Source organism: Octopus sinensis, linkage group LG9 (genome assembly GCF_006345805.1).
Source record: "Octopus sinensis linkage group LG9, ASM634580v1, whole genome shotgun sequence".
Taxonomy (NCBI): Eukaryota; Metazoa; Mollusca; class Cephalopoda; order Octopoda; family Octopodidae; genus Octopus; species Octopus sinensis.
In genome coordinates, this window is record NC_043005.1 from 72,318,053 (window position 1) to 72,335,928 (window position 17,876).

Consider the following 17,876-nt stretch of genomic DNA (forward strand, 5'->3'; position numbering starts at 1 on the left):
TCAAATTCATATCAGAAGCTGAATATTAAAAGTATGTCATCGGACATTATTAATCAAAGAGATTTTTAATCAATTTAAATTTAAATAAACTTTATATTCTTCATGTAGAGAGCACTCTTGGGAAATTTTCCAATGTTATTATTAAGAACTTATATTTAGCCGTATAAAATCTGCTTAAATCTTCTAAAAGCACATAGATATTCTGTTCTCAGAGCTTAATCCATTATGAATGTAATTAGAATTTTTCCTTGAATTTATCTTGAACATCAGAAGATAGTTTATGAGAATAAAAGTATGTATCAAGTGAGAGAGTTGAAGATAAATTGGTCTGTCAGATAAAGAGGAGAAACCTCATCATTGTTAATATTCAGTTTCTGTGCTTCTGTTCTCAAATGGACTGAACTTTCCCTTGCATACAATTTGTGTATAATTTAATCTGCTTTAATACAAAGATATATAACAAGGCAGCCTCTATTGCAGTTATTCTTCAACCTGCAAGAAATAGCAGCTACGTCTTTCTCATATAACATCCTACTCTCTTAGAGAAGAAATGACACCTTGGATAGTAGCATATTCTAGATGTATTAAAGTGGAGGAAAATGGGTAAAGTCACTCGTAGTTGGATTTAGGTGACAGATCTGCTTAATCAGAGCTTACTTGGGATTAAAAAACAACAACACATGAGGTTAAGTTTTCTAGTAATTTCTAATTTATATTCTCTGTAACACTGAGTAACACTTCTTGTTAGAAGAATTTGCACTCGCTGCTATTTATCATGGATTATCATCATCATCATCATCATCATCATCGTTTAACATCCGTTTTATATGCTAGCATGGGTTGGATGGTTCGACTGGGGTCTGGGAAGCCAGGAGGCTGCACTAGGCTCCAGTCTGATCTGGCAGTGTTTCTACAGCTGGATACCCTTCCTAATGCCAACCACTCCGTGAGTGTAGTGAGTGCTTGTTATGTGCCACCGGCACAGGTATCACAACTACAATTTCCATTTGATTTTTGATGTTGATGTACTTGACTCAATAGGTCCCCTCAAGCACATTGATTTCAAATTTTAGCACAAGACCAGCAATTTGGGGGGAAGGGAGTTAATCACTTACATTGATCCCAAGGATCAACTGGTACTTATTTTATCAGCTCCAAAAAGATGAAAGGCTAAATCAACCTCAGCTGAATTCAAACTCAGGACACAAAGATAGAGGAAATGCCACTAAGCATTTTACCCAGCATGTAAATAATTCTGCCAGCTCACTGCCTTAACATAGATTATAATAAACTCGACTCCATTGGTCATGAATGACCACGCACCTAAGAGGTTCCCCTCTAGGGTACAAGTCTGGGCAGAAAGTTGCCTCACCGGCGAATGCACAACCTAGGGTTGTTTTATGGAAGCCTAGCAGTCGCTCTTGCATACCAGGCTTCCCTCTCAATACCACGGATGTTATCCAAGGGAAAGGCAAAGGCCAATACAGCTTGGCACTAGTGACATGGTAACTCATTTCTAAGTGCTGATATAGCTGTGTCGTTAAGAAGCTTGGTTTGCAACCACCTGTTCTCAGATTCACTCCCATGTGGATGGATGGATGGACTGATTGATTGATTGATTGATAGATAGATAGAGTGATGTATGTGTATATGTATGTTTATTTGAATTATGTATGAATGTGTGTTTTTGTGCTTGCAGCTTCCATTCTATGTAATTATCTTCATCTTCATCATCATCATATGTCCATTTTCCAGCCTGGCATGGGTATGGGTTAGACAGTTTGACAAGAGCTGATAAACTGGAGAGGTGCACCAGGCTCCAGTAGTCTGTTTTGGCTTGGATTTTACGGCCTGATGCCCTTCCTAACACCAACCACTTTACCGAGTGTAGTGTACTGGGTGTCTTATATGTGTCACTGGCACAGATGCCTTTTATGTGCCAACAGTACTAGTAATTACTAATCCATTGTTAGTAGTATGCTTGAATTTGCTGGATCAGCTCACCTTGAGCAGAGTTGAGGAATAACACCATCTTCACTATCTTCTACTTTTCTCTAAGCTTACACAAAACTGCTCACTCTAGCTTGTAGTAAGTTTGTAATTAAACACAACACATCAATAAGAGATGTTATCTCAGGATGAATATTGCCGTAACTTGCCTGTCAATTATGTATATTCATTAAGTAAGGTACATAGCTGGTTATTGTAATGTTCTATCAATGTCCTTTTTTTCTTAGTTTTAAGAGAATAGGATTATGATTTAAGATAGATTTGGCTGCAATTTCTAGCTGGCCAAGTAACATGATAGTGGCTTGTTTGTTATCTCATGAATGGTTGAGAGCATATGATGAATAAAACCATTTTCACTACCTTCTTCTTTTCTCTAAGCTTATGCAAAACTGCTTACTCTAGTTTGTAGTAAGTTTGTGATTAAACACAACACATCCATAAGAGATGTTATCTCTGGATGAATATCGCCGTAACTTGCCTGTCAATTATGTATATTCATTAAGTTAGGTACATAGCTGGTTATTGTAATGTTCTATCAATGTCCTTTTTTTTTCTTAGTTTTAAGAGAATAGGATTATGATTTGAGATAGATTTGGCTGAAATTTCTAGCTGGCCTAGTAATATGGTAACATGATAGTGGCTTGTTTGTTATCTCATGAATGGTCATATCGAGTACAGCATAACCTTGAGGGCATATGATGAATATTTTCTAATACAGATGTAACATCTTTGGGGTAAAGATAATTATAATAGACAGACTCATTACAATTATGATGTTAACACTAATGAACAAAAACCAGTGAAAATACACAAAAGAATATAAACAAAGCAAGGCAAAACTGAACATAACACCATGTTGTGTAATAATGATGGAAGATGAAAATTAAGCAGCATAGTCATAATGTTTTGGTGGAATATATTTTAATGAAATAGAAACGTTAGGTATTTCATGATCAAATTCTATAGTTTTGACAGCCAATTTAAACACCTCTACCATTATCCCTGGCTTAGCAATCACTTTCTTTGTTGTGTTCTTTGCTTTCTTTTTACTGTTACCTTTAATCATATCTGTCTTACTGCTACAACTGTAATAATAATAATAATAATAATAATAATAATAATAATAATAATAATAATATTAATAATAACAATAATAATAATAATAGCAATAGTAATTATAATTATCATTACAATTATTATTATTATTTTCATTATTATTATCATTATCATTATTATTATTATTATTATTATTATTATTTGTAGTAGTAGTAGTAGTAGTAGTAGTAGTAGTAGCAGCAGCACTGTTCTGATACTTCTCATTATTACTTGATTATTATTGTTTATATATTGATTTTTTTTTTTTTTGGTTTTCCATTGCATTTACCGCAACAAATGCTGTTAAAGTGATAAATCGTATTCGCACAACACTTCAATCATTCTGGAATAAAAATTAGAGAATATTGTGTGGAAGGGGGGGGGACAACAACAACAACAAAAATAAACAAGAAAAACTACAAAAAAAAAAACTCATAAAATATTTTTTAGTTTGAAATATTGGTGGTATTTCAAGAAAAATATTCAGTTTTCTTCTTTCTTTGTTTTCCATGGTAATCTAACATAATTATTTCTTTTTACATTATACATAATTGATTACATTTCTATCCTGATGTCTTTCTGGTAAATTACACCAAACATGTATTCACTAAGCTACAGAAAAGGCAATACTTTAATCTGTTTGTTTCTTTTGTTTTCCAAAGTATTTATTTCGTGAGCTTGATGAGAAAACTAGTGAAAGATAAAATATCAAGCAAGCACTTAATTTTATATATTCCTTCTGTGTGAGATATTCAAATAGCAATAACTAAAAGCCAATGAAGGAATCTTCTACGACATTGTTGCATGACTTGCTCAATGTATAACAGATAAATATTCCGTGATAAATTCATGTTTAAGCTATACGTTCTCGGCAATGTTCCAACAATAAAGACAGGATTATCATGGTTAATTATGCTGATTAAATGTTCTCTTGTTGTTTGATCAGCAACATTTATACATCCTCAGCTGACCAGGGCTATTGGACAACAACAACAGTGTGGAGGTGCAATGGCCCAGTGGTTAGAGCAGCAGACTCACGGTCGGAGGATCGTGGTTTCAATTCAATTCAATTTTTATTGGCTCAAAAAGCAAAAGCAAGGCCATGTAAGGGGACAAGGAGTTATGTACAGGGAGGGTGGTCATACACAGAGTTCAGGTCATTTCTGGTCGAGAGAGACTTTGAACCAAGCGGTCGTCGGCATCTTCATTATCTCATCCGGCAGCTTCACTATCTCGTCTGGCAGTTTCGATTCCCAGACCGGGCGTTGTGAGTGTTTATTGAGTGAAAACGCCTAAAGCTCCACGAGGCTCCAGCAGGGGGTGGTGGCGACCCCTGTTGTACTCTTTCACTCCAACTTTCTCTCACTCATTCTTCCTGTTTCTTGTCCCCGACTTCCTACGCAACTGCTGAGCCTGGATGTGCATTCATCCATCCATCAATGCTCTCGGTGTCGGGGGTTGACCTGCTTTCTCTTCTGTGGGTCTTATGAATAGCAAAGGACCACGTTTCAGACTTCACCCACTATGGGACGAAGACCACTTCGATCAACAAACAAACAACAACAGCAGTGTGGAGGCGCAGTGGCCCAGTGGTTAGGGCAGCGAACTCACAGTCATAAGAACGTGGTTTCATTTCCCTGACTAGGCATTATGAGTGTTCATTGAGCAAAAAACATCTAAGCTCCACAAGGCTCTGGCAGGGTGGTGGTGAACCCTGCTGTACTCTTTCACCACAACTTTCTCTCACTCTTTCTTCCTACTTCTGCCACAAAGCAGAGGAACCATGGTGTAACCCACTATGGTGTAGTAAACTTTCAGACCATAGTCTAGATTGTGAATCCTCTGTACCCTGAGGATAGTTCAGCTCTCCACCCATTAAAAGCCACCGTTTACGGAATGAGGATAACAACGTAGCTTTCGTGCCCATGCAACCGCCAGTCTATCGCATGTGGTGGGTGGATCTTCAAGTCACCACACGCATTCTTAGTAGCTTAGAGTAGGCTCAAATTAGAGATTATTCGTTGTGGCTAATGGTGTGAGTCTTGACTGGAAGAAGAAGACAACAGCAGTAACAACTACTCATAGCAAAGCTCAACATGCAATAAGTAACATCCAAATTCACTTGAATTTTACCTTGCCATTTTAAAATTGAGACAAAGTGGATAATATAGTCTCTGAAAATGGGGGTTACTGGATTTCAAAATAAGGATGGATGGTCATTGATGGACTGCCAGTTACATTGAGATCAAATTGGTGCTAAACAACGACAACAGTATTGAAGCCATAGTTTTTTTTCCTCTTCTTGACTTATTTGGAGACTGCAGATCTTAGAATATTTTCTCAGACTGGAATGTGTATGTATGATGGGTCATGCGTGTCTATATTTGTGTACATAATTATATGAGTGTGTATGTGTGTGCATGGGCATGTGTGTGCATGAGTGTGTGTGTGTGTGTCTGTGTGTTTGTGTTTGTCTGTGTGTATGAGAATGTGCATTTGTCTTTGTGTGTGTGGGCATGTGTGCATAAGTTTACTGTAGTGCAGGCTTGGTTATATCATCAAATAGTTCAATGTGTAACCATGTGGTTTGGGGATTGATCATGCTGAATGGCATATTCAACTGTTATTTTCTACTGTAGACATGGTGAGGTGAATACTTACTGAATAGAATGGGCTAAACAAAAAAAATGTGAAAAGGTATTAATGCAATATGGCCATTTCAGGCAGCACCATTTAATCAAACAATGCAAGCATTACATCACTTTAAATTACAATGCCTTCTTCAGTTGCAAAAATATGGATTTTCAACAAACAAGATATCTTAAAATAATTTTTTGCAATTGTCTTAGAGCTACAAAAATGAAAGAATCCATGTTGCCACTATTGTAGCAGAAATATATATATGTATTTCATTATCATCATCATCATCACTAAAAGTCTATTTTCCATTCTGGTATGGGATAGATGGCTTGAAAGAATGTAACAAGCCAAAGAATACTTTTGAAGTCCAATGTCTCCTTTGGAATTGTTTCTGCTGTTTGATGCCTTTCCTAACACTGACCATGTTATAGAGTTTACTAGATTATTTGCTCATGGTACCAGCACTCGTATAGTTGCCAAATAAATCACAAGACAAAATCTCAGCTGAATGCATGTTTAGGGTTAAAGGAAGTGGTTTTTAGTTGGTGTTGAGACATTAGATTATGATAGAAGGACAGTAATACAAGCCTTGTTGTTGAGGAGACACATGCGTATGTTAGCTGGTAAGAAAGAAAAATGCTAAGAGACATTCATATATGTATAGATAAGAATTAGTATATAAATGTATGTTAGTCTATATAAGAATTACTATATATATGTATATATATATATATATATATATATATATATATATCTTCTTATCTATCTATTTTTATGTTTGTGTTTGTGTGTATGTGTGTGTGTGTTTATGTATAGAGAGGCGGAGAGATGGTTAGATAGAGTGTGTGTGTATATACAAATACACACACACACACACACACATGCACATATATATATATATCAATTCAGTTCAGGTATTAATTGTAGCTTAATGCCATAAAACAAGTTGGTCACTCCATTCTCTTTGTTGATACTTATACATGCATACATATGTGTATAAGCATATATATATATACATACACATATATATGTGTATATATATATATGCATACGTATATACAGAGATGTATACATACATGTAAGCATGTGTTTGTGTGTATTGATTGATAGAGCACTTTTAATTATGTTTGTTTTATATTGCTTTTTCCTTATTTGTACCATATGTATGTTTCACTCTATGCATGTGTATATATATATGTGCGTGTGTGTGTGTCTATATACATGTATATATAGTTATATATATATAGGTATATATATATTTACAAGTATATATGTATATTTATATATATACATATATATATATATTGACATATATATATGTGTATATGTACATTATATGTGTGCATATATATATATATATATATGCATGTGTGTGTGTGTGTATACATCTCTTTTGTAGATTTGTCTTGTTGCTTTCCATAAGGTCTGGCCATATATTTTTAAAGTCCTATGTAATCTGAGAATATATGCAGCTAAAGAAATTGCTTAAATAATATATTTCTTTGCTAGGACTCGTTTCTGTTACATAAATGGTAAGAGATTACATTATAGCTTCTAAATGGTTAACGTACTTCAGGAGTATTAAATTACATTTGATATATGTATATACATATATTATTACTGAGAACATTGAACAGATGTTTCACCTGCCTCTAAGTCATGCACATACTAATACAAACAAACTGATACATTGTCGTTCAACCTGCTAAATCTAACTGCAAAATCACCCTCAAATGACATGTTACACTCTTTATTTCTTTCCTTGTGTCTCTCGTGCTCTCTATCTATGTGTGTGTGTGTGTAGGGAGTGTAAAGGCACTCTCTTTTCTTTTACTCTCTTTTACTTGTTTCAGTCATTTGACTGTGGCCATGCTGGAGCACCGCTTTTAGTCGAGCGAATCGACCCCAGGACTTATTCTTTGTAAGCCTAGTACTTACTCCATCGGTCTCTTTTGACGAACTGCTAAGTCACGGGGATGTAAACACACCAGCATTGGTTGTCAAGCGATGTTGGGGGGACAAACACAGACGCAAAAACACACACACACACACACACACACACATATATATATATATATATACATACGACGGGTTTCTTTCAGTTTCCATCTACCAAATTCACTCACAAGGCTTTGGTCGGCCTGGGGCTATAGTAGAAGACACTTGCCCAAGGTGCCATGCAGTGGGACTGAACTCGGAACCATGTGGCTGGTAAGCAAGTTACTTACCTCACAGCCACTCCTGCGCAGCACGTGGATTATTGGTTAGGATGTTTGGCTCACAGTCGTAAGGTCATGTGTTCGATTCCTGATAGTGCATTGCGTCCTTGAGCAAGACACTTTATTTCATGCTATTCGAGTCAACTCTAGCTGGTGAAGATGAGTAGTACCAGTATTTCAAAGGGTGAGCTTTATTGCTTTATGTATCATGTTGAATCTCCCTCAGAACTACATGTCAGTGCTCAAAAATATTTTGTTTGTTAGAATGTGCTTTTTCTAGCCTTACGGAAAACTGACTGATATGTTTTCCATGCTGGCATAGATGGGATAGTTTGATAGAAGCTGGCAAGCTTGAGAGCTGCACTTGACTCCAATTGTCTGTTTTGAAAGGTTTCTACAACTGAATGCCCTGTCTAACCCCAACACTTCACAGAGTTTAGTGGGTACTTTTTAAATTGCACCAGCACATGTGTGTGTGTGTGTGTATGTATATATATATATATCTTGCAGTAGAGTCCATTGAAATGGACAGCCATATTGAAGTGGCTACGAATATATATATATACATATATGTGTGTATATATATATATATATATATATATATATATATATATATATATGTATGTATGTATGTATGTATGTGTGTGTGTGCATGTGTGTATGTATTCATACATATGCATATATAATTAATTTGCGAAGGTGTCATTAATTCTATTATTATCCAATGTAACTATTGTAAAAATGATAATAACAGAATCAATGACACAGGCGGTAAGAGGCCAAAAATAGCATTAAATAGCCGAGGGATTAAAATTAATCATACTTACTATGTCTTTTGATTAATTTTATATGCATATATATATATTTATATATATGCATATGCATATACGACAGGCTTCTTTCAGACTCCATCTACTAAATCTACTTACATGACTTTGGCTGGCCCAGGGCTATAGCAGTATAATCACAAGGTGTCACACAGTGGGATAGAACCCAGAACCACATGATTGGGAAGCAAACTTCATACACCTAGCCTGAAGGTCCTTTTGTTTTCCAGTGCCCTGAGGTTTTAATGCTCAAGGCAATCACCTTGGTTGCCTCATGTATAAGTGCTTGCATTGGGTATTCTTCTTTCGGTGAATTTCAATGGTATTATTGTATTAGTGAAATTTTTGTCTTCGAGATGCTTTAGAAATTGCCATTGAGGAAACATGTTCTTGTTTACAGGGAGTAATGTTTTCGATAAGTAGATTCTCTACCATTTATAAAAGAAGCATCTAACAGTTGGTACATTAGATCATTGTGCATTTACTATTCTGAAGATGTATGTCTTTTTTTGGGGGGGGGAAGGGGGTTCTCTGTTTACAAATCTCTCCTTGTGAAAAAAGAAACCTTTGTATTCATATGATGAATGAAAGGAGACAATCTGGTTGTGTAAAAGAATAAAAATAAAAACAAACATAGAAAATAAATTACTCTTAAACTCCAATGGATTTTTAAAGGTCATGTTTAACTTTGAGAGATTTTTTTGGTGTAATCAAATGTTTGTTTATTTTTATCCATCCTTTCATGCCTGCTAAGTTGCAATGAAGTTTTCAAATTTGTAATTTTGCATACACCTACAACAAGAGTTCTTATAATTTGTTTCTTTTCATACTGGTAACCACTCAACTCTCAGGTAGATGTGTTGCCTTTATGTCAGCCACAATGACTGGAGCAACCAGAATTGTCTTTTTTGCTACACACAATAGAATACCAGCATTTAAGTTTTGAAGTATGGTGGTTTTATCAATATTATAACAACTTAAATCCTAACATTTAAAATTAAACCAAGGCAGGTATTTCTGTGTCAGATGACTAACTACAAAGTCATCATCATCATCATAATTTAATGTCAACTTTTCCATGCTTGCATGGGTCAGATGGAATCTGATGAGGTAAATCTTTTATGACTGTATACATATCATATATACATGGAAGCTCTTCCTGTCACCAAGCCTTGCCTGTTTCCCTGGCAAGATAATTTGTTTTCATAGCCAGACTCTTTTCACAAAATATCTGAAAAAATTGATACTGCTTACAAGATGGTGATGCTCATTTGCAACCATCACATGATGTCAAGACAAGGCAACATACATACATATCTATCTGTCGGTCTGTATGTCTGTCTATCTATCTATCTACCTACCTATCAACCTACCTACCTACATATCTATCTATCTATCTATCTATCTATCTATCTATCTATCTATCTATCTATCTATCTATCTATCTATCTATCTATCTATCTATCTATCTATCTATCTATCTATCTATCTATCTATCTATCTATCTATCTATCTATCTATCTATCTATCTATCTAGCTATCTATCAGTGAATCTATCTATCTGTTTTTCTATCTATCTGTCTGTCTGTCTATCTATCTATCTATCTATCTATCTATCTATCTATCTATCTATCTATCTATCTATCTATCTATCTATCTATCTGTCTGTCTGTCTAACTATATTATTAACTATCAGTAGCAGTTACTCTGTAACCACTGCTGATAATTTAAAAAAAACGTGTATATATACTCATGCTTTGAACTCTATTTTCTTGTTTGCTTTATCTAAGCTATATATGTATATATGTGTGTGTGGAGAGAGAGAGAGAGAGAGAGAGTGAGTGAGTGAGAGAGAACAATCTTCTGTAAATTTCGAGCTACCTAATTCACTCACAAGGCTTTAGTTAGCCAGGGACTGCAGGAGAAGACACTTGCCCTAAATGCAACAGAGATGAACCTGAGACCACATTGTTAAGAAGCAAATTTCTCAACCATACAGCCATGCCTAAGTCTATAAAATCAAAAGAAAACTAGAGAAAAAAAAATGATGGTTTATAATTGAAGGACAGAGCAAAGTTAAACAATTTATATACATTAAGCCTAATTTTAGTGTAGATGACTTAATAAAAACAGTGAAGGTGAAAATCAGTCTCTTGATCCGTTGGATTCTGTCCAAAGACTGACTGTACCATTAAATCTTATTTTGTAGTGTTGATTTTTATCATTAAAATGAATTATTGTAAATCTATATATGTATAACACAAGTATTAAATCATTTTAAGCTCTGAGCTAGCCAAAGAAGTAACAGCCAATCATTTGGTGCCTTTCAAATTCTCTCAATCACTCTTCCCCCACACACACACAATCACATATCATCATCATCATCATCATCATCATCGTTTTAACATCTAACTTTCCATGGTTGCATGGGTCAGAGAGAACACATTAAGGCGGGTTTTTCTATGATCAGTGGCAATTTCTTTCATCAACCCTCACTTATTTCCTGAAAACATAACATTTTGCTTTGGTCAAACATAGTTTTGTAGAAGACTGGAAATGAATGATATCGCTTTTGTGGTGATAGTCCCATACTTACCATCATGAGATAAGAAGAGAATGGGATGTGCACACTGCCATATATATATATATGTGTATATATATATATATATATATATATATATATATATATATATATATATATATATATATATGTACATATATATACATATATATGTGTGTGTGTATAGATATACATTTTGTTAACCTATCAGAAACAGCTGTTAGATAAGTTGCATCACCTATTTTGTTATGTCATGCTTTGTATTAAAAAATAAGCTATAAATGTGGTCCAGTCGACGTGTTTGTTAATCTGAGGTTTTCTCCATTTTCTAATTATTTGCATTTATATATATCTCATGGAGGAATTATGTCATGCTTGGGGAGAAGACCTGTCAAACTGAGCAAAATTACAGTCGTGACAGATACCAGTGTCATGCAAATTGGCATCTATGCCAGTGGCACATAAAAATACCCCAGCATCACACAAATGGCACCTGTGCTTGTGATACATAAAAGCAACCATTACACTCTCAGAGTGGTAGGAAAAATGAAAGGCAAAGTCGACCGTAGCGGAATTTGAACTCAGAACGTAATGACAGCTCAAATAGTTGGAAAGCAAGCTTCTTAACCACACAGCCACAATACTGTATAATATCAATATAATTACAAACTCACAAACACATAATATCTATCTTGAAAGTAATTGATTAAAAATAAACCATTATCCTTTAATATGGTAGTTGATATAAGATTATAAATTTTGTAAGTGGCTTTATATTATTGATTTTTAAATGTATATATATATACATAAACACACACATATACATCAACGCACATAATATGTATGTATGTATGTATGTATGTATACGGGTGGAAAAATCAAAACTAAAATTTGCATTTATTGGCTAATATATAAAAATATAATTTTAAGATTTTCTGAAATGGACAGTAATGAATTTCAAAGAGTTATTTTAATTAATTCAAATGGTTACTTCATTAGATAAACCCTACTTCATAATTAACTGATTTTTTTTTATGACCATTAATTATATACTGTGTGGCTTAAATTTTATTGAGTAATTTTCTGGTTTATAGGTAGATGTTTAGTGAATAATATTCTGATAATTTATATTGTATTTCTCTTTAAATAAGTATAATTATTGCTGTTGTTTTGCCCCTCCTCAATGCAGACTAATCAGATTTATGAGCAAAGGTATTCCAGCTATGACCATCCTAAGTTTATGATGGTTCCTAAAACAACAGTATGTAATGTATCCCTCTTCCATTTCAAAATAGTAGGATGTCCTTTTTAAGGAGATTTAGCTGCTATTTTTACCAGGTTAAGTGACTATGTAAAGGCCTCCTCAATGACCTTAGAAAAAACTTAATAAGTGAGTTTATCATAAGGATAAGTATAATTTTGTGACATTCATACTTCAAATTATCTCTCCTATCAGTCACAAACAATCACTGCTAGTTTTTTTTAAAAACCATTTATTTATTTATTTTTGATTTCGCCTCCTCCTATAAAACTTTAGTCCATCAAATTGACCCTAGTATGTGTACTAATTTTTTCACATCTGTTACTTATTCTATTAGTTGCCAAACAGTAACAGGGGACAGACAAAGACACACACATGCACGTGGCCAATGAAGAAAGTCTTCATCTACCAAGTTCACTCACAAGTCTACAATTGAAGACATTTTGCCTGAGGTACCACACACTGGGACTGAACCCAGAACCACGTGGTTAGAAAACAAGCTTCTTGCCACACACACACACACACATGCATACACACACACACACGCATACACACACACACATAATATATATGTATGATGGACATCCACATAGTCTCTGTCTGCCAAATTCATTCATTAAGTAATTTGCCAACCCTGGGTTATAATAAGAAAACTCTAGCCCAAGGTGTCATGCACTGGAACGGAATCTGGAATATATGTCTGCAAAGCTACTTTCTTAACCACTTACAGCCATGCCTGTGTCTGTTAATTATTTAATCATTTTTTATAATTAGTTCTTAATTTCTTTAAATATTCTCTCCTTTCCTTTGTGATTCACTTTTACATTCTTTCTCTGCCAATTTTCTAAACTGTTTTTTTTCTTTAATTTTTGCCCTTGAATTATTTCCATTAATTCAATTTATTTAATTATTTAAATTTTTTTTTGTTGTTGTTGCAAAATTATCTTCATCAATCACATTGTCATATCCACTGCGAGCATTAATTTGTGCGCCTATTTGGACCAACTTAATCCTACATTGTTGCCATGTACTCAGGAGAAAGCATTTCCTAGAAAGCAACCTAAAATAGTGTAACATCTTAACCAACAACCAATATTTCATTTACCTCTGTTTAACACAAAATAAAACTGGAGCCAAATGAATCCCTACAGAAAGTTCTTATTCTTTTCTAACAATTAAACTCCAATAATGATTAACTGATTGTAAAATCTGAGTAACTAATTCAATTATGCTTGGTCTGATAATGAATTAGCCAGATTGGTTAATTTGTTATCACTGCTTATTCTGAATGCCTGTTTAATATAGAAAAGCATCAGAGTTATGTTGAATCTCCTGCAGCTGTAATAAGTTGAATACTCCTGTGAAGTAAACTAGTTTTAGGCTATAATGTTTGAAATACCCTTATCTCTGACTAGGGGCATTCATAGAACAATCTTGATTAAGGATGCTCTGTTATTCAAGTGTATCAGATTTTAATGTTATTTTAATTTTATTTGCTGGGTATAGAAGAAGAATCAGTGCTCATTCTCCAAGCCTGGTGAGACTGATGTAATAAATATTTTGAGCTATTGTAAGCCAATACCTGCAGGAAAATGTTTCACCTCAGTAGAAACAATTATATTCATTAGGCAATCTGTGTGGAGACCGGGTTAAGGCTTCAGTATATTCTTTAGTTACCAATCACAATGTTACTAGGTGTATTTTGTCACACATCAGTCACCATGAGGCTCAGTGTAATTCTGTCACTCATTAATCATTATGTGACTGTGTGTTTTATCATAAATCAATCACTCTCAAATATCATGTAGATTGTCATTCAGACATTTTGTGATTGGGTATATTTTGTCACTCACTAATCATTACAAGACTTTGTGCATCTTATCACTCATCATTCACTCAGAAATTTTGCTATTTTATCACTCATAAATCACAATTTGACTTAGCATTCACCCAATAATATTACTCAGTACTATTAGAATTGGGTGTATTCTGCAAGTCATCAATTATTATTTAAATTTGTCACTCATCATTCACTGAGACTGTAAAAGTAAATGAATTAAACTTTTGAGCCATATTCTAGTCTACACTTGGTATAATGTAAAATAGCTTTGTTGACTTCCAGCATCACTACATATTCAAAGGATGCAGTTGTGAACCAGATGAATATTTCGTTTATATGTGTTGCAGGCATTTCTTTTTTACTTTGTAAACAAAACTCTGTAATGTTTTGCTGATGTTTACTTCCTTCTCATTAAAGTACCCACTAACTTCCTCTAGAAATTCAGTATTCACTATAGACTTAGCTATCTTTAGGACACTTAAGCTTGTTTATGTTTAAATCAGCTTACCTGAGTGCACCTATCTCTAGATCAGGTATCAGACAATATACGCTATTACAATCACAATTCACTGATGACACTGTAGCTTCATGTCATCAGGGAAATTTTTTTTGTTTAGCCTCATGTTAATGGAATAAATTGATCTGTTGAAAAAATCCTTATTATAAAAAAATAATAATAATAATGAAATTATTGTATACAGTGCTCAGGTGCACCACAACTTGTCAAAAGTGCATATAAAGCATATGCAGTAATGTACAAATGTCTGGAAAGTGAACAGTGTATGAGTTAGATACATGCTTGTGTGTGAATGGAGGGGAGAAAATCAGGTGTAGTGTTGGCGAATCTCAGGAAGCATGGAAGTTTTGAAGGATGCAGTGCTCCGACAACTAACAACTGATGCCGGCAGTTTGTTCTATGCTTCAGCAACTCTTGGCGTGAAAAAATGTTTCCGAAAGTCATGGGAGCTGTGCTGTTTTCTGACTTTGTAAACATGTGCACGGGTTGAAATATTAGCTTCTGTCCCCTCCCTCATGGCAAACTGATTTAATCCACTTTTGAATAGTTCTTACAAAATTCGTAGTATCATTCTTATTAAAGTATTTTAAAATTTGACTCATTTGAATTAACTATGACATTGCTTTGTGAGTTGTCTTTTAAATTTGTATTTGATTATTCTGTAGCTTCTGATATCTTTATAACAATTTTTACAATGACTAGCAATCCTTGAAGTCACTAATAAAAACATGCATTTATAACGATGCATGAGTCTATGCAAATAATTTATGTTCCTAAGAATTTGTTCTTACAATCAAAACTGCATCAAAGATATTGGTTAAGTATTTGGAGATTTATAGCTCCTGGCTTGGCACATTTTCAAAATTTGCCTCGTAACATAGTTTAGTATAGTTGACGTGAAATCATGACCAACATTTATTATAACCAACCTAATAATTTTTTTTATTCCAATGGAAATGAAAATTCATATAAAATTTATGACACAATAATAAAATATTTTCTTTTGATATACATATCAAGGAATTTGATAAAGTATTTGAAATTTCTATTGTTGGAAAACATACAAAGAATTGTTTAGCTAAAGATATCAGATTTTCTTGATAAAGGCACCACTTGTAAGGAGTTTTATTTCATCTAACAATGGAATGTCTGAGATTGAAATGCAGAGAATAAAACTGAAATGTATCAACCATAATTGCTCTAATAGTATACAGTCTAACAGATAAAATTGTTTAAAGAAATAGCTTAAAAAGATGAAACATCAGTGAAAAGTGAGTATGAAAATACTTTTTATCACGCCTAAACAATCAATAAAATTACGGGAGTATATACTAAATAGAATTATCTGCAAGCAGATGTAAAGAAATGGTGTATACCAGAAAAATGAAATTGTGAGGCAAAGAAAAATTCTCTTAAACAACCATTGCACAGGCAAATGTTATATATATATATATATATATATATATATATGAACTTTATTTGATCCTGACTACTTGTCAGAAGCATTTAAACAGTCTGTTTATAAGCATTAGTTTGGTTTTGAATTAAAACATAACTAAAAGTGAAAGTAGAAACAGCAAAAGCAAATAATACACACAACGCTTTAAAAATACCTCATGAAAATATATTCTACTTTGTCCTTTATAAATCCCACATTTATTACAATAGACACACTACTAACAATACAATAAAAGTGAGTTTTTAAACTTTTGTAAATTATTTATAAATACAATGCTTTTTGTATAGCAATATCATAATCATTTAATGTCCACTTTTTCCATGCTTTCATGGGTCAGACAGAATATCTTGAAGTAGACATTTTTATGCTTGTATGCTATTCCTGTTGCCAACCTTCAACTGTTTCCAAGGTAATATTTTCCCCATACTTAGAAGTATTTTCAAGAATACCCAGGAATGAATTACCTTGTTCTATGATGATGATGATAATGATGGTCATTTGCAACCTTCGTGTAATGTCTAGACTAGGGTACACTCACTGATACATACACACAGACTTCTTTCAATTTCTTATTTCTTTATTGCCCACAAGGGGCTAAACATAGAGGGGACAAACAAAGACAGACAAAGGGATTAAGTCAATTACATCGACCCTAGTGCATAACTGGTATTTAATTTATCAACCCCGAAAGGATGAAAGGCAAAGTCGACCTCGGCAAAATTTGAACCCTGAACGTAATGGCAGATGATATACTGCTAGGCATTTTACCCGGCAAGCTAACGTTTCTGCTGGCCAAATCCATTCACAAGGCTTTGGTCAGTCTGGGGCTATTATAGAAGATACTTGCCCAAAGTGCCACACAGTGAGACTGAACACTAGACTTCATGGTTAGGAAGATAGTTTCTTAACCACACAGCCACACTTGTGTGATCAAGATATATTCTGAAATTTGTTCATTCAAGATTATTTATTGGAGGAGAGAATCCATTTCTTTTCTTTGTAAGAGAGGGGCAGTAAAAATCATTGAATTAGGTCCAGGCTGCTCTTAGTATTATGTATATTCTTCTTTGAGTAAGGAAAACAGAGATAAAGTTAAACTTGTTGGTATGTTAATATAGTCAATATTTTTCTCTAAATAATCTGTGCAAAAACTATTACGAGATGTCTGGTTTGTTATGATGAAGTAACATAAAACTGTATTTAAATACCAGGACATGTTCAAAATATTTAACTGTAAAGACATTTCTGTAGAAGTTGTTTGACATTTTAAACTTAGGTCAGTTTTGAATCTTAACACTGTTTCAATAATAATATTTATGTACAAGATAGGAAAGGAGAGAGGGGGAGAAAGAGAGACAGACAGACAGAGACCCCCAAATCAATAAGAGTAGTATAAGAATATCACACTGTTGGACATGTAGATAATATTTCACATTCCAACACTGTTA

At 33.9% G+C, this 17,876-nt stretch overlaps 1 protein-coding gene across 1 annotated transcript in view; it reads left to right on the forward strand.

Annotated features, from left to right (window-relative positions):
• The window catches only part of LOC115215610 (tolloid-like protein 2), a 441,621-nt gene that overhangs the window by 59,202 nt on the left and 364,543 nt on the right, over window positions 1-17,876 (forward strand). The gene's annotated exons all lie outside the window — the stretch shown is intronic.